Source organism: Cataglyphis hispanica, chromosome 6 (genome assembly GCF_021464435.1).
Source record: "Cataglyphis hispanica isolate Lineage 1 chromosome 6, ULB_Chis1_1.0, whole genome shotgun sequence".
Classification (NCBI taxonomy): Eukaryota; Metazoa; Arthropoda; class Insecta; order Hymenoptera; family Formicidae; genus Cataglyphis; species Cataglyphis hispanica.
Window position 1 is genome coordinate 1658486 of NC_065959.1, and position 19777 is coordinate 1678262.

Consider the following 19777-nt stretch of genomic DNA (forward strand, 5'->3'; position numbering starts at 1 on the left):
CAACTTTTGCCCTTTCGTCTCAAGGAGTTGGAAATTGGATTTCGGTTAGGGAAAAATGGCGGAATACATTGCTGTATCCGAGGAAAATTCCGAGCACGCAATCGACGGAGCAAACATCAAGGGTGTACCTTCGAAAGTGCCGGCTACGTGTTTTCGCTCCACCGCATGAAGAGAGCCGTGATTATTTTTCTGCTCGCGCTGTCGTGAGAATGTATACAAATGTGTAATATTCCGTATGCATCACGTGCAAGTTATTACCAGTACAGGGATTTACGTGGACAGAAGAAAGATGAACACGCGCCTCTCCGGTTGTAATAAGATAACGATAACATTTATAAAAGGGAAGGACGGGATGAAAAAAAGCGAATGTTGAATGATTTAAATATATAATACTCCCTTTTTCAAAGAAGAAAATGAATGTAAGAGTAATATCGATGAGAAGTCTTAATAGTATCTCTGTTATTGTGGAAATATTATTATTTTTATTTTTTTATTTTATATATTATTATTTTTCAACAAACAGAAAATTATTGCGGACGGAAACTAAATGATTGATTCTTATAAAAGATAGAATCTAGTTCACTCGCACAATATCGGGGGGGTAGGCGGGACGAGAGGAAGCAAGAAGTTACCTTTCTCCTCGTCTGTTTTAAACTACCGGTGAAAACGCAAGAATTTATAACTGGTGACACGTCGTAAGTCTTTTCCCGACCGTAGAAATTTATTTTCACAACGGTCGCGTTCTCGTTCGCAGGCATTTCTGGCGTTTCGCGAGCGGAGTTAGAGAGAAGTCACGCCGCTTGTACTTATTGTTAGGATAAACTTTCGCTGGACCGAGGCGCTATGTACGTCGCTGTAGTTTGGAAAAATATCGTGTCAGTACACAAGCGGATACCTGCGAATTTGTGCGGAATACTTTTGACCTCGTTCCCCAAGTAGCATGAGAATAAGACGAGGAGGTTACCAAGCGCGGTTGTACGATTTATATAAAATCAATAATGGAATAAACGGTATCGCGAGAATTCGAATTGAGCAGATCAAACAAGCATGTCAAATCGTCGATTTCTAGCTAAAGAAAAATTAATTAAAAAATGGAAAAAAGTTAAGTACAATTAAAGCAAAAACAATCGCGATGATATAAAATTTATACGAGGAAAAACTTTATTTATTTATAATATAATATTACTTATCAGCATACACACAAAAGAGAATTTTAATCGCACCATAATGCATAAGTAAAATCATTTGCTTTTGGCTAGAAAAAAAAGACGGATGCTATTTCAAAGGAATACGAAACATAAAGGCAAATTATAAATAAAGAAGAAGAAGATATAATATGCAAAGAAATATTCCTAAATTTTTCATAATCGGAATTAATGAATATAAAAAAGAAACACATTCTTTTATTACTAATTACAAGTACAAACAATATTTATTAAATGAAGATAAACATATATTTTATTTATTAACATCTATCTCATTCAAATAAAAATGCTAAGATAATAATCTATAATTATAATTATGTAATTATAAATATTCTTCTCTCTTTGTCTCTCTTTAAAATATCCAATAACACACATTTTTCTCTATGCAAAATTTCCTTAATAAACTTGCGTTAGGATTAACACGTTATCGTGCTGTATCAATAACGAATTGCATTCATTAAATGGGAAACCGATCGGAAAATCGTTATTGCGGCGAAATAGCATCGCGCGAGCAATGCGATGGACCGCGATGGAACTTTGACATTTCCATATCAACATTGTTTCCTGCAAATAACTCTTTCCACGCCTATACCTATATACTTGTGCGTCGCAGCACATAGCGTCGTGTGAAATATGCTTCGTCGATACATGTATATGTATACATGTATCGAGGAAACCGGAGCTATTCTCTAACGAAGCAAAAATTTATGGACTGCGCGGAATTTAGCTCTCTCTCTCTCTCTCTCTATCTCTCTCTTCGTTTCATTGGCTCGTGGAACGCGCTCGCCGTCGTTGCCGATGCAACAGCTGCAACAACTTGACTTTAAAGCCGCCGGCGGAATCGGAATTGCAGCTTGCGGTTCACTACGCGACGGCGTTTGTTTTTTCTTTTTTTTATCGACCAGCGGATACAGACGTCCAGCGCAAGATACGAGGACGTATTGCATTGTTAAACGTTCGTCCGGCGATAAAAAAAAAAAAAAAATAGCAACGATCCCCCCCCTCGGATACGGCGCATTCCTATATCGCGCGAGCGAGAACGCTCCTCTCCGTCGTCGATGACTCTCATTGTGGAAATACGCGAGGGACAGTGATAAACGAGCGCGATGAATACATTGCGTGCGCCTTTCGCGAGAGAAGAACGAGTTGAATATCGTGTGTGTCGGAGAAATCTGACACGTTATTTATGATTTAATTCTGCTTGTGGCTGGAAACTGCATCTCTTTAAAGTTTCTCTTTTCTTTCGTTTGACAAAAGTCGAAAAATAGGACTCCCAATAGAAAATATTTTCTCCCAAATTTTTTCTTGGAAATAGATTGCATCGCGTGCGCATTTATATATATTTATAAAAAATTATATTTAAATATACCACGCGATAAAGAACGTGTATTTTTATTAATTATTCCTCCAACTCACGATTGTATACTTGTAATACTAGCTTAGGCGAGAGAAGCCAAGGGATATTAAGGTTAAATGGGTTTCTAAGTAAATTTTTGCCTTCGCTTTGTTTAACTTCATTAATGACTGTTCCTCGAGTCACGCGACAGCGAAACTTCGTGGAGTTCTGAGAAACTCCAGAGACAAAGTTACGGCTTAATCCGTTATCTTCACGTAAACCAAAAATCTCATTAGCCATTGGTACAGATTCTCTCACGGTGGAGAGAAAAACGCTTCATAATACCTTTAGCCATTTACAAAAATCAACTCGACTTCGTAAGAGATCTCGCACAAATCTCGAGATACTCTAACATTATTCCGATATAACGGCAAAGATCGCGAGATTGTGATGCGAAAGTTTAAAATCCTAAGCGGCAGTTTCGACATCAATAACCTCGGGAATCGAGTTCCAGGCCGCGCATTACCGAGCTTAGTATAGGATCATCCCTGCAGCATTGCCCGATCGCGTGCAAAGTGTTATTGGAAATTACAATTTTGATTCAATACCCCGCCGACCCGCTTACAAAATTCACCATTGTGTGATTTCGATAAAACGATCCTGAAGCGGATTAGAGATAATAACGCGATGCGATATTATCGTACCGAGGGGAGGGGAGGGGAGGGGAAGGGGGTTGTTGGGGGATAAATTCGTAGATCCGACTCATACGCGTGATATGATAAATGTATTAAAATCAGCTACTGATAATCACATCTATTAAACAAAAGTGTAATTCAGCGTATCACGTGTGTGCAGCCTCTATAATATATGTTAATAACTGATATGTAACATTTATTGCGACTTTTCTGTATTGCCGCATATTTCTAGTGTGTATATACGCAGATATACAGAAGAGAGAGAGATGTTAGAATTTAATTAAATTTAATTTTATTAAAAATTTTGTTCAATGTGTGTGATTAGTAAATATTTAACATGAATAAATAGATAAATCGTAGTTCTTAATTAACAAGAGTGACATAAGATAAAGATGAAAAAGAAATTTGAAACAATTATGTGTGAATTAAAATAATCACTTCTCTCAATATTGATGTCCATCGGTTTCTGGAAATGTCTCGTAATTGATCTGCTTAATCTGCTATGCGGCATTGATTAACCACACGATTTATAAAATTCATCGATGATATTACTTTACGTCTGTTCGTCGTACATTATCATCCAAATCGCAATAATGGATTTTTCGTTAATCATGCACGATCGCACGTTCGACAAATTGTAATTCACAAATCATTGCAGTGCCGATAAGCACCGTTAATAATTTATTGATAAACGTTATCGATGTGCCGACACCTTGCAAATGCGATTATCACTAGTGCGATGATCACTTCGATGAATGGCATTTAAAAAATCGAATGTATACATATGTATATACATATATATATATATATATATATATATATATATATATATATAAATGTATATATATAATAATATATATATATATTTAATACAAATTCAGTTTTAATTGTTATTCGTAACTTTTATTTCGCGTAATCATTAATAAAAAGTAAAAAAAACATAAAATAAATAACATTCTGTAATTAATTAGAGTTGCCAGATTGAAAACTGGACACGTTAAATTTAAACATGTTGAAATTTAAAACGCATAAATATGTAGCGAGTTAATTAAAAAAAAAAAAAAAAAAAGAAAGAAAAAAAAACAGTCAAATACAAATTTGATGGCAAAGCGAATTAAAACCATACAAGATAGATTGCTTTAATTTAGTACAATTAGAAATTGCGTACTAAATTAAAATATCTGTGTGTATGTGTATCATCCATAAGATTGTTACATGCATTACAAAAATTACTTGATATAAATTGATGTACTTAAGAGGAATTTGTTGGTAATAAATCCGCAAGCGTTGAAGCAAAGGATACACGTGATATATATATATATATATATATATATATATATATATATATAAAATAGTATAAAATTTCCGCGAGATACTCGTTATTGCGGTGCTTGACCGTTACGTAATTCCAGACCGTATAAATCCGCAACGAAAGCAGCGGTTGCCGGATAAACTGATATTTCAGTAATTCGTCACGGTACGAAACGGAGCTTTATTAAATTACGCTAATTACGCTGACGCATAATGGAAAGCTACATTATGTATAAGGAAGCGATGTAGATAAAATTTTCTAAATTTACTACTGTGACAGTTTCGGAGGAAACATTCAACAATGGCGATTAATTGAAGATAATTTATTCAATGCGTGATAACAATTTAAAAGCTCAATTATATAATTATTCTACAATCATATATTTTTTGTTGATAGTCTCATATCAAAAGTAAAAATAAAATAAAAATTTATTATTAATATTTCGAAGCCTCTTATCAACATTTAATATTGTTATATAAAAACTAAAATAAGATATATAAAATTTTACAAGAAAAAAAAAAGTTTCTCTTTATGATTCTCTTAATGTCACTTATTGGATTGGATTTCATAAAAATAAAAGACTAGGAGTAAACTTTAATAAAACACGCATTTACATTGGGAAAAAAAAAAAAAAAATGTACCGCGAATAAAATAAAATCGAAAAACGAGTCTACAGAATTATAAAGTAAGGATACGGTACTCCGTCGATGGCACGGACTTTAACGTCGTTATTCAATTATGAGCTCGGCAAATTTATACATGGTGGTTTGGCACGCGCACGTGTCAATCTGGAAATTCCAAAGTTCTCCCCTTCTCCCCCTCTCCCGCCCCTTATTCGATTTTGCAGTTTCCAATTTCACGAAATTCGTTGGCCGCCTCTACAATCGGCCGTTTCGATCGGCCGTACCCGCGTTGCAATTTGTCACGGTTCTCTACCCATCGGCGTACTAACCAACGTGGTGGTTACGAGAAAAGCAGCCAGCAGCCCCCCGTCCCAACGCAAACGCCGAACTCTATCCTCGCCTTCCACAACATCCCTCCTCCCTCCGGCAAGTAAACGATGTAAAATTAGTGACAATTATTAAATTACAGTGCCGGCCACCGGCTGCTAATTACCGTCGGTCTCACCGGTATTAACAGATTTTATGTCGGACAAATCCGATTAATGGAAACTGTCGAGCAATCGATGCACACCAGCAGCACGGAGGAGAAGCTCGTTTCGCGCTAACGATCGCAATTTATGGTAATTGGCGCGATAACCCGGAATATTTATAAAAATATATTTGTGCGTTTGTAACAAAGCAAATTCTTCTAGCACTGTATCACAAAAACTCTTTCTCTGCCCGGTATAAATTAATTTTTGAACTAGAAACGAGAACTTTGATTGTGATTATGCATCAATTAAAAATATTTTTGAATTATTCGCTTATAATTTTTGATTTATTATCAAAAGAGGATTAAATTAAAGAAACATATTTATTAATTATTATCCAAAATAATATATTTAAAAAATTATTAGTTTTTTTTTTTAAATACTAGTGATTCGCGATGCTTGATCCATTTTGAAGGGAATATTAAATCTAAAATAATTATATCATTTTTGAGATGTTAGAATATAAGTTAGAATACAAGTATTTTATTTATGAATTAAGAACGAAATTTATAGAAATTATAAACACACACATAGAAAAATAGTACACGAGCACAGTTTGACAGACAATACAAATAGTTTCAATTTTGTGTGGCATTCTATTAATCCATTTCAAGAATACGTGTCATCAGTGCAGTCTTTTCAGCTGGCGCTCTTATCACCATTTGTTGCTGCAGCATCCGCTCGCGCGAATCATACGAGTTTCTCTCTCTTATCTTATTCTCTCTCTTTCTCTCTTTTTCTCTCTACCGCTATTCTCTACGATCTAACCAAAACCACGAGGTGATATAGGAGCGGCTTTGCGGTGTTGCGCTTCTCTCTGCGGACTAGCACGGAACCTGTCTTCTCTACACATGCACGCAAATGCATAGAAAAAGGCGTCGAACGCAAGGTGAATTACTGGTTGCGCACACGATCATAGTCCGCGGTTTCGGCGATCGAATGCGACGAAGCTGCAGGATCGATCGTTTAAGAATAATAATTCGGGAAAGACATGTTCGAGAAGCAAGAATGAAAGTCCTTCAAGTTTATCTTGTTGGAAATCTGGTATTTTTGAATTTAATATCACTCGAATGATTGCGGATTAATTATTCGTATTTGTATTGAATTATTAACGCAATTTAAAAAGCTTTGATTATTTCAAACTCTTTAATAATTCATCATTAATAATCAATAAAAGCATGTGTAATTGAGAGAAATGCTTGTCAATATTTAATTGTTATCGTTATATAAAATTGAAAAATTGGGAAGATCTCTTGTATATTCGTTATCATTACAAAGAATAATTAAGTGCATATATAATAATGAAACTATGCTTTTTTTTGCGTGTTTTATTTGCATAATATAAAACTTTTTATTGTTGAGTGATGCATAAAAACACTCAATATCCAACAATTTCATCTACAATTTCAATTCATTATAATTTCAATTAATTATCAACTTTATACGTATATGAAATAAATATGTAACATTATTACATGTATTGTTATCACATGTTATCACATGCAATAATTTTAATGGATTTAAACGTGTAATTATTTCGCGTTATGTCAGTAATTATGAGTATTGATGCACTTATGTAATTTTGTTTTCGTCATAATTATGTATTTATCTATTTATTATTATGAACAATATATCGGTGATAATTTGACATTCATTAACGAACAATAATTAAGAGCTCTTAGAGGTAAGGTTTATCGACCCTTTTGTTATAAATATGATATATATAAGAATACTTTTTAATAATTAACGTATTATATTACTTTGTGCTAGCATGAATACATGATAATGTTCTTAATATATTTTACGAATATAGTCAACCCTCCTATAACGCGGTACTCTCAGAACGCGGTTTCCATATAACGCGGAGCTGAAAATGCGACAGCCCTCCTATAACGCGGTACTCTCAGAACGCAGTTTCCATATAACGCGAAGCTGAAAATTCGAAGCCCTCCTATAACACGATACTCTTACAGCGCGATTTCCGTCAACAGCATCCCATAAGTTCCTTCCGCGTAGCCTAAGAATGTTTAGCCTATGTTTAGTTCGTTAGGGCCTATTTGAATTATAAGGGAAAAGATGGCGCCAGTTTCATGTAGGTCCAGGCAGTCGGAAGCTACAATCGAAAACCAATGTGAAGATGAGCCAAGTGAGGAAGACATTTTGCCTATTAAAAGAAGACGAGTTAGGCGACTCATATTATCTGACAGCGAGGATGAGTGTTGAAAGATTAAATTTTACAAAAGTCTTTCTTGTTTTTGTTGGAAAACAGTTTTTCAGTTTAGTTTTGGTATCATTTCTTTATATAAACTCTTCAATTCAATAAAAATAATTTATAATTTATCTTGTCCTTATTGGTCTCCATATAACGCGGTACGAATAATGTGATTTGTACTAATTCTGCGTTTCTTATAGCGCGGTTTCCATACAACGCGGTAGACGGTTTCCATAGAACGCGCTACGAATTAGCCTGGTTTGTACGGTTAAATCCGAGTTTCTTATAGCGCGGTTTCCATACAACGCGGTACGCACTCACCGCGTTATAGGAGGGTTGACTGTACATTATGAGAATATGAAAGAGAAAAGTTAAATATGGAAATTTCGCATAATGTATTAATATTATTAAAAGATAAACTTTTGAACCCTTTATACTTACATCGAATTTTTATAAGCGACATAATTCCTCAAAGTTTTCAAAGCGTATAAGAAGCGGGCCAAACTATTAATATTATTATTATTATTATTACATATCCGATTATATAAATGAGAAAAGTAAATTAGAAAATAATTTGTTACGTAACGATAAATTATACATTAATTTTAAATACATTTGTAGGAATAAAGATAATGTTGGGAGCAGTAAAGAGAGTAGCGAGAGAGCGAGCGGATCGGTCAAGTATTTTCTCATCTTCGCAAAAAGTATTATATTACTTACTATTAAAAATTAATGCGTCAAGAGTGCACGGCGCGCAAACTTTATCTATCCCATTTCTTTTTTCACGAAAACTGATGAGTTGGTTTAAACAGCCTTATCCGCGCGATTTTCACCTACTTTACTTTATTTAATCGGACATTTCCGCTCCTCCCACGTTCCCTTCCTGTTTTCCCTTACTTTCTCATCGTCGAAATCCGTATTCGCGTATATAACGTTGTAAACCGAGATGCGAGATGCATCTAGTTTCGCCATCCTTGCTCTGAATAAACAAAAAAGTGGGTAAGGCCGCGGAATTGCAGCGACGCGAGTCGAGCAATGGATATGCAAACATCTATTCGCGCGCACGTGCGTGCAGCGCGTGCATTCACGGCGGGGACAGATATCGCTTGTCGGGCAGACTGCGATATCCAGCGATGTGGCCGGCGCAACGTCGGGTAATTCAGAGAGAAATAGTAGACGCGCTGCAGCATCACCAACGGACCTCAGTAACCGCAGATTTACGAGCGTCACGCTGCTCGCCGCAACGTAAAATTAGAACGCTTGCGGAAATGCGTTCGACCTCTTTCCCGAAACGTCACTCCCGAAATCCTTCCTCCGTCGAGAAGAAACGACCATTTAACTAACGTCGTTCTAAATCAGCTTAAAAGGCCGAATCGAAGTATCCCCCCCCCCCAAAAAAAAAAAGGGAAGAAAAGAAATCGCGCTCCTCCAGATATTTTTATCAAAATTATTATTTGTTGCATTTTAATAACTTCATATCTTGTTAAAAATTACATCCCGCGCATTAAAAATTTTAGAAATTTAATTAAAGATGTAAAGCGCTCCCGTTCCACCACGCCATTAACATCGAAAATGAATTAAATTGAAAAACAGATGATTACGAGTGGCATCTTTTCATGTAAACTAATTATTAATATTTTCGTAAACAGAAGATTATGATGAAGGGATAAATAAAAGCTCGAGTGCAGAGGTATACCTATTCAAACAAGTTGTTCATTGACGCTCAACAGCAGCTTTGAAAGCCCTTCAATCGTGATTCGTTAGTCTGTAACTACTGGTAAGAGACTGGCATCGAGCGAAACATCGTTTTCTCGGCATCATGTGCGCGGCATCGGTAATTAATAATTTGCATAATAACATATTTGCGGAGTGCGCGGTGGCGTTGCGTCTCCAAGTCCGACAGCCATCCCCCGGTAAGTCCGCGATACGCGGCGCGCGCAAAGTTTACAGAATTAATTTACACCGGGCCGCTCTCACGAACAACGGTTACTGCGGATATTCCGCCGCATCGCTCTATATACTATATGCAACGTGCGTCCTCGCGCCCTGTTCTCTCCTACCATGAATGAATGACGAGATGATCCCCGACACGACATACAGCGAGGCGGCGAGGGTGAGCATCTGCGCATCGTCCGCCGAGTTTACAGCGTCATTCTGTAAGTAGTAGTGGCACTTTGAAAGCCGACTGTCATTACTCGCGGCGAGCATTAACATCTGCGGCAGTGCAGATATTTTATAGTCGTATTTTCGCGATTGACGAAACGCGATTCTCAAAACTGAGAAAATAGGTATCTTAAAGTATGTTTATTACCGCGTAAATTACCGTCGAATGACAGTTTGAAATTGAAGCCGATTGGTAATGGATCGTCCTGCCAAAGAAAATGACGTAATCGAAATGCGCTTAGCGCATCCTACAGCTTTCTATTTCAGTAATTCTTGCAAAAATGATTGGGGTTTTATATACGCTACGCAAAAAGAGTGTCAATCTGGAAATGTAATATTCAATGGCGAAAATTGTCAATCTTTATCAAATCAAATAATCGAAATAAAATTTGTTTTTTTCCGATGTCCGAATAATTTATACAAAATTGAATGAAACTTAATCGACAACCGAATTTACGTGAGAAAAATGCTAGTGCGCAGCTTCATTAATCGCATGAATAAAGGAAGACTAATAAGTATGTTTTAATAAATATCGGATGATTCAACGCACGTCAGATGGATATGTAAATAATTTAAGCTTTAAATCCTCATACAATTGGATGCAAAAACTGGATGAATGAGTCTCGCTTAAAAAGATCCATTTAATTTTTCATAGTAATTCCAACATAATAATTATTACTAAGTTTATATACAAAGAATTTAAGCGGAATATTATCTTTTATTTTAGATAACAACTAATCGCAGTAGGACAGAAATTAATCAAAATATAATTTTTAGATTTTGTTAGAGAGAAAAATATAAAATTAAAGAAATATTTCATGACTTAAAATATTTCATAACGAATATATTACAGTTAATAACAAATTATTAATTTTTCTTACCCAAGTCGCCCCAGACATCCCAATTTCTCTTTTTTATTCTCCCATTTCTTGTTTTCTCCACTTATATAGTCTTCTCATCCCATGGTCTTTTTTCTCTACATTTTTCTTCCTTCATTTCTCGTTTGTTTCCTTCTTTTCCTTCTTTATTTATCTTCTTTCGATCTCAAAGAGATCCCTGGTATCAAAGGTCGCTTAGCTACGACATTGCGATGCGCTGTACTAATGAAAATCGTCGCGAGCGTTTGCACGAAGGGGTCAATGGTCGTGTTCAACGGAGCTCAATGTCGCAGCTAACTTTATCAGAACCGTTTTTGGACAAAAACGATCGACGTGCCAGTTTTATTGGCTCGGCACAAACAGCGCGCGCGCGCGCACGATACATCGCGTCAATTAAATCGAACGGACCGTGCAATAGAACTGCATTTCCGATAAACGGCTGAGCGGGACTTCTCGAATTTTAATACGAAAGTCTCATAGACGGAAGCTCTAATTCGCCCGAAATTTTACGATCTAGAAAACATCGCTCCAAGAGATGCAAATAATACAAGTCGCCGGATTACCCTGGAGATCCCGTGTCTTAATAATAATCTGAATTATTTCATATTGCAAAAACCCCCGCGTCGAAGGAGTCTTGAATTATACGACATTTTATGCAGAAACGCATATTTCTGATGTACGTAATAATAAACGTCTTGCTTGAAAATGCAAACGCGATATAAAAAGCATATAACGCGCTACTACGTTTTATTATAAAAGAAAAATATCAGGGTGAAGATTATTTTATCGTTCTACATTTTAATTTATTTTCATTATTTTGCACATGTATATAGTATGCGCAGGAAAATATAAAGTATAAGATTTCTTGGCTACTTGTGTAAAAATACTTGATGAATGTTACTTCATAGATTAACATCGGTCGGGGCGCGTTTTCAGGTTGCATGATTCAACGTAATTACATATTCCCAGTATGACTGTACGATGACGTGATGTCTAAACCTGGTGGCATAGAACTTTGCGCAGTTAGCCGGGGTCTGAGACGAGCCAGGGAGGAGACGAGAAGCCATGGCTCTCCCAGGGAGTTATATGGCACCGTTTGCGAAGTAATAACGCCTCTAACTCAAATGCTATTCTACGGTTACAAACGTTGCTTGATATATGCCCAAATTATCGGTATACATTTCGCGGAGACGCATCTGTGTTTATAATGCATGGAAATATAATATAATGCACGATAATCGCTAATACACATTTTTTTTAATTTAATAATTAAAGGTAATTAAAAGAGAGAGAGAGAGAGAGAGAGAGGAAGCTTTTTTTCAGATTTTGCAAAAATTTCATCTAGATAATAAAAGCTCTTTAACTAATATTTTTAATATTAATATAATAATCTTTTTAAATAATTACTCTTTAAACTGAAAATAAGAACACACTGAACTAAATGAGAACAAATTAAATGAATTAAACGAATGATAAAAATATAAAGTACAATTGAATAGTCAAGATGAAAAATCTTAAAATTTCCAACGATTTCTTGAAAACGAGTTATTAGGCCAAAATTATTGAAAGACAAAGATAAAGATAATTATAATTCAAGTAGAAATATAAATATATCAAAGTTTCATTGAAGTATTGATCTGGTTCAGACCAGAATCGATTTTATTTTCGTAAAGAAATCCATATTTAACATGATTCTCATCTCGCCAATACAATTCTGACGCTGGTGCGAGGAATTGGAGGAAAATTAAAAATATATTTTCTAAAATATGCATAATTTGACATAATTCGAATGTCTATCGCGAAAAAATGAAATCAAGAGACCGCGTATATGAATACATCCGGAATGAATTCTGAAATAGATTTTCGATTCTCCTCTTAGGATTTTCGCTTCGGTATCGAAAAAGAGAGACAAAGGGAGTCGATATTGCGATACACCGATGAGCCAAAAACTGATGGCACAAATTTATGATAGTTGCTCGAGTTTATCGGGTAAACAGAGAACGACCGCCTCTCCCTCTCTCTTGTTGTCCGTATCCGGTCCTGCGCGATCCTCTACGCGTGTCGCACGCACGTGTGTGTATGAGTTGTAGATTAGGTTTCGGGCGACATGGGGCGCTAATGAACGGCGGGTGTCGTTTGCACGCGAGGGAGACCCCCAGAGAAAATTTTCAAATTTGTGTTTACGTCCCCGCCCATTCCTCCCTTACCCTCCGGCCGTCCAGCCAGGCCGGTCCAACCCTTGTTGCACCCTCCCCTCGGTCCGCTCATCGCTTCGTGACTCCCTCGTTCACCAGCCTGCGACATTCGACTCCGCGGCAAATGAACGCGCAAATATACCCCACGTAAATAGCGTCGAGATTTATCTCACGACGCTGTCCTTCGTCAACCTCCTCTACACACATTTCCTGCACTCGTTTTATCAACTCTCTCGCGTGTATGTACCTTCTCGCCCGTGAATTTATTATTCCTTAGTTTAATTCTATTATTTATAAATCATCTTTTATTTGTATATAGATATATATCATATTTATTAATTTAAAGATAATTTTTAATACTCTTCGAGTATCTGCTCATCTGATAATGTCTGGAATATTTTTTATTTCTGAATATACGTGCTTGTCTGTAATATTCTTATAACAATGATTACCCTTCTCCTCTCATCGCTATCCCCGTCTTTGTTCTTCTCTCTATATTTTCCGCACAGTTTCGAAATCACCTGCGTGTTAGTTTCCTGGAGTGCACTCCATCTCTCTCTCTCTTTCTCTTTGTCTTCTTCGACGCTTCGAAATGCACGGATGTCGAGTTCGCGGGGAGTGTCGCGCGGTGGATGAGAGATGTAACTTTGACTGTCGTTACGATTTCAATTCTACGCTTCGAACCGTCGCGAATCGTCCGCTGACTGAGGACAGGTTCATGACGGAAGCGACGTGCGGATATAAGCGCGAATGGGTGCCGCGAGCGAAATAACGCGAACTCCAAGTGAAGAGATGTGTCCTATGTGTATTACCGGAAATACGGCTTGAAAATTTTGCACTGCGCATCGTAAAATCGCGATAAATTCTAGATAAAACGCAACGTACGGTTATATCGTGAGACAAGGAAAAGATATGGAAAAAGAAAAAAAAAAAGAGAGTTATGAAATTATTTGATAATTATCTATGATTATCTATTATTTATTTGTCATATTCACATGCCAAATAATCTTTCATTAATGTCAAATAAAAATTGGTATAGTGTAAACAGATAAATATAAACCGCGAAAATTGTAAGCGAAAGAGAAAGACTTTATCTTTTCTTCATCTCGGGACGCATTTATTTAATATCTTGTAAAAAGGAGCAAAAAACGCGTATTTACACAATTTTCATGGCTGGTTAATGGAAGAGCGTAATGCTCGCTGCAAGCTCTTTATCTCGTACGGCGACATTTGATTTATGCGCGCGAGAGCGATAGTGCGAGAGCGTTACAAGATGCGAGCGAGCATTTCTTTACAGTTATAGCGGCACTTTGTTACAGCGGCAACGCACCTAGTTTTACATAGTTGTGTGCCAAGTTTATTAATACCATGCACGATAACAAATAGCTCTATGTATACGTTCTCTCGCATCGGCAGTAATAAAATAATTAAAGACCGGCGAATATTTTCTCAGAGTGTAAATATTTGTAGTCGCGCGTGCATATATTATAAACTTTAATAATTGAATCGTCGATAATGTTAGACATGTTCATGTATCCGTCTATTTTTTCATATCAGCTTGCTTCTAATGTTGATAATTCTCATACAATAATCTTGTATTTTGAAAACAGAACCGGTTAAAAATCTCTGGCAACTTTAGTTAAAAATTGAATGGGTTTTGTAAATTAAAATTGCAGTAAATACTTTGAGATTCGGTCTTGAAAAATTTAATTTTAGGAAATATCAGGCCCTTAAAATACTTTCATTCCGATAAAATAAATAAACGATTTAACTAATTCCTTAAAATTACATAATATACATCCTACATTCGAAGATGACGATTTAATTCTACTCTTGATCCAACCAATCGAGAGAGACCGTCTTTTATGATCGCCTTTCGTGTGATAAAAAAAATCGTGTAAAAACGGGAATAGACATAAACGCGACACAGGCATGTCGAAGTTAACGCACTAATGCGCAGCGCAGGTCGCCTGTTATAACATCACCAACTCAATATTACCTCGGTACAATGTATGCCCAGGATAATTTTCTCGGTTATACGCGAGAGGGTTTGTTTTGGCTGGTAATATCGCCCTCTCTATTCTCGTCAGCGCTCTCCTATCTGACACAAAGTTTTCTCTCTCTCTCTCTCTCTCTCTCCATCGTATTTACCAGCCGCGTTTTTTGTTCTCGATCCCCTTTCGACAGAGAAGGGAAACGACATATCTGCGGAGACAACGCGTCCGTTGAAAAATGTATCCGCCACGGATCGAACCCTCGTTTCTGAAAAACCACTAACCTCGCGACGAAAAAGTTATTACGCAGAGAAAACACACGCTGCCAGGTGGAGTTTATTCGGATGAATCACCTCCTCCTCCTGGGCTACGATGTGTGTGGCAAGTTTTTTTTTTTTCTAAATGTTGTTTTTGACATGGCGCGGTTTCGAAAAAAAAAAAAAACACAACGGCGGAAAAATCAGAGAGATGTATGCGCAAAACTGTGTGCGACAGTTTAAAGATGTTTCATGCAAGCTAATGCTTATACAAAGTAATATAGTCAGTTTTATTCCGCGAAATGAGTTATTTCTAATCACGGTTATAAATTCAAATTACGTTAATTGTTCTGATATCGCTTGTTCTATTAGCGCAATTTTCCTCCCTTAAAAAAAAAAAAAAAAAGGGAGAAAAAAGAAACGAATTATCGGTTTTCCATACGATTTCGCGACAAAAACAGACTTGTCATTTGCAGGATTAATCTGCTTTAATGGAGCGACTCCGGCGATATTATTTCTGCATTTTACTATTCACGAGAGATCGGATTATTTTCTCCAAATGATGGCGACTCGTCGTGATTGCCTTTTCAATTAGATCTGCAAATCCTCTTCAAATTTTACCAGCGACGTGCCGCCCGATTTTTCTGGGTCATAAACATTTTGACGATTGCATCAGGCACTATATGCAGACGCCAATCAATGCTAATTGCTCTGACATTGTTATACTCGTTATATGCAAAAAATTGGCGGGAAAACAAAAGTGCGAAAAAAAAGAGAGGATTGCTATCTTTTTACGATGAAGAATATTTTTTGCTGTCGCATTGAAACATTTAACAATGGCTACGGCTGACAACGATATAATTTCAGTGAGCTTGCGCTGTTATACTTGTTAAGTAATACCTACGTTTACTCGCGATAATATAAACGCGCCACCGCTGAAAGAAACAGTGATATAAATTATATTTTCCACACTTTAGGGAGGAAACAAAAATGTTTGTGAAAGTACTTTATGTAAAATGTGTGTTTGCAGATATTTTATTATAGCATACTGTCTGCGAAAGAGAAAAAAAATGTAAATTTATGTTACGCCAGAAAATAATTAACCCTTTGTTTGCAGCGGCAACCCGACAAATTTTTCGTCCTTATTTAAGGACCCACGATAACAAATCTTAACTCGGTAGAAAATTAATTTCGAACATTGTCGAAAAAAGAAGTAATATTTTAATTGAAGTAATAGCATCATATAATATATTTATTGCAATAAAAATAACAATGAAAAATATATCCCGAAGAATTAATTATTATAAAGTTAACGTTGAAAGTTATGCTCTCTAATATCATATCGCGAGTCTTAACATCATATCGGAGTCTCGAGAGAGTGGACAGACCAAATTATCAAATGACCGATGGTATACGCGGATTTTACATAAACTGATAGGTGACACATTTTTTTTATTATTCTCATGGATGATTGATTAGGATACGCGCTTCAGACGCATTACACTTAGCAACGATAATAATCTCAACGCTCGATAATCTCGAAGGGAACGTACGTTATCGTCGATTAATTGGGAAACCACGTAGGTGTTTCGAGGGGCTATTAATTGGACTGTTATTAATTCAACATATACCCTGCGAATTTCCTCCCGGACTACTCTCGATGACATTGCGAATAGTTAGCATCGCCGTTAGTATCCGATTAGTATGTGTGTGTATATATATGTATATACGTATATTAGTTGTGTAAGTACACATACTCGTACGTATATATCATTTCTATGCGAATAGCATTCGTCACTAATATTTGTTTCGTACACTCTTTATTTGAAAAATAAATTGATTTACCAAGAAGCTTAATTGGCGGAAATATTTTATTACGATATCGCCGTTAGTATCCGATTAGTATGTATGTATATATATTAATATGTATGTATATATATGTATATTAGTGTGTAAGTACACATACTCGTACGTATATATCATTTCTATGCGAATATCATTCGTCACTAATATTTGTTTCGTACACTCTTTATTTGAAAAATAAACTGATTTACGAAGAAGCTTAATTGGCAGAAATATTTTATTACAATATCCGTTTATGAGAAAACTAGAATGAGGTTAAATCAAATAAAAGAAAATTCTATTGTTCTATCATCCTTCCCTTGGAGAAAGAATATTTCTATGTATGTCAAGAGATTATTATTTTATCCGACAAATCAATTACGATATATCTTAACAAAGAGATATTTTTATGTTAAAAAAGAATTGTTTTTGCTATTGTTTGTCGTTGCAACCATTTCGGGAATATATAACAAGCCATATGCTAGGTTGAGAAATATTTACCTAACGCTACACTTAGTTTGCATCTACCTATTGATTTAGCTTTCCGTCCCGAATAGAATCAACGTTACCATCGTGAGGGATTTTACGAAATGATTACTGAAACAAGATTAGAGAGAAGCTGTCGCTCGTCGCGCGATGTTTAATTAGACAATAATTAACGCTTGCTCCAATTTCAAAGTCCTGCCAGTGCAGGCAAGCAGATGAAGCTGTTAAGATATTTGTCGGCACAATGGTCTCCACAATTATATAAATGAATACAAAGGAAAAACGTTAGGTTGATTATTTTGATTGCTTTTATTCTCATCCGACTATTTTATAAAATATTTCAAGAGTGTGCATTATCGATTATTTTGAGAAAGAGATATGTCGAAGAAGCATTTTTTTTTTTTTATGCATAACTGTTTTTCTTTAGTTTTATGAAAACTCTTGTTTTTACAACATTCCATATAATTGATCATCCGCTCGGCATAAAGTATGTCGAATAATTAAAATGAACACCACTCGTGAAAGTAAGACAATTAGTTTGGTTGGAATAGCATTATAATCCAGAAAGCGCGTTGCTTAAAATAACCAGAGCACTACTGAAAGTTTTATCATAATAGCAGTGATTATGAATTCCTTTTGATGCCATTTGCTCAATAAAACAAAAGGCATTTTTATTTATGATTGTAGCTCTTACAGCTTTTATCAACCAAAAGGAAATCGATATCAAATCGTTAATTCTTGCCGAGCGCGCGTTTGCGATAAGCTTCATTAAGAATAAATGTCCGATATTAGCGGCAAAAATAGCGGATAAAAATGTTTCAAGATGCTCGTTAATAGAATACATTCTCTTATTGCAAAAAGGATTTATTAAAATTCACACATTTTATTTGGAATCACGCTGCCGTTTCTTTTTTTTTCTTTTTTGACTTTTTTTTTGACTTTTTTTGTAATTTTTAAATACATTTTATAAACCGTATTCTATTTTTCACAATTTATGAGAAACAAAATTTGATTTTTTCTTTAGAAACGTCAGAGATATAAAAGTTTAATTAAAAGCTTATAATACATTCGAACTTGAATGTAAAGTATTTTATTCGCACGCATTTGCAAAACGTCGTTTTTTTGCAAGTGCGAAGTGAGTGCAGGAGTTTCGAAAATTTCAGCGAGAAACACAAACGAGTCGGACTAAGGGGCAAACGGAGAAAAACGGCGGTGTGTTGCTCGGTAAAGCACCATAAAGTCTCATTGGCTTTAATTCGGTCGTACCCTGCTGGCCACTGGGAGTGATTAATCGTAAGGTTGCTGCAACACGAAAACACCTTACCACCAATCATTCCGTACGATGCTTTAAAAGCAAGTCAACAATATTGCTTAATACGTTTCACACCTAATTGGCTATATGTACTTGTCTTGCGAAAAAAATCACGAGAACTGTTTTATTAAAGATATTCTCGGGCTTATTTCTGAATAGAAAAAAAAATAATCACATGAGATTATAATTTACATTTGGTAACATCAGGTATTTTCTTCAGAAGTATCCGTTAGTCGGTATTTTTTCATACAATGACTACTACAAAAATATCTGCGTTCTCATTTATTAAAATTCATCGTAAAAGGAAGAAGGGGCTTTCGGTTAATGGTAATGAAAAATTCAACTACTTTTAAAAGGAAGGGAAGAGAAGGTCGGTCAATGTTTAATCTTTAAATAGATCAGGATATATTATACATTCTCATTGTATCCCTTATTAAATCTTGGAAGTTTTTAAGACCATCTTTAATTTTTTATTACGCACTTCTTCCCCCCTCCTCCCACGCTCAGATTGCTCAAGGAATCTGTAGATGAAAACATAACAAGCTTGCAACGATTTTATACATATCAAAATAATATTTTTTATTATTATGATACTTCGCCGAGATCGAAAAAAGCTATATACAAGAAATGGGCTGAAATGTTTGGGCCCATCTCGTATAGTATTTATTTCTAAAAGCAAAAACATTTAATTAGATTAATTCTGCTTTTCGACAGACGATATTTCTATGTATTTATAC

The 19777-nt window shown here is 35.7% G+C and overlaps 1 protein-coding gene across 2 annotated transcripts in view; it reads left to right on the forward strand.

Annotated features, from left to right (window-relative positions):
* LOC126850512 (uncharacterized) overlaps positions 1 to 19777 on the forward strand; it is a 158352-nt gene that overhangs the window by 123236 nt on the left and 15339 nt on the right. The window lies entirely within an intron of this gene.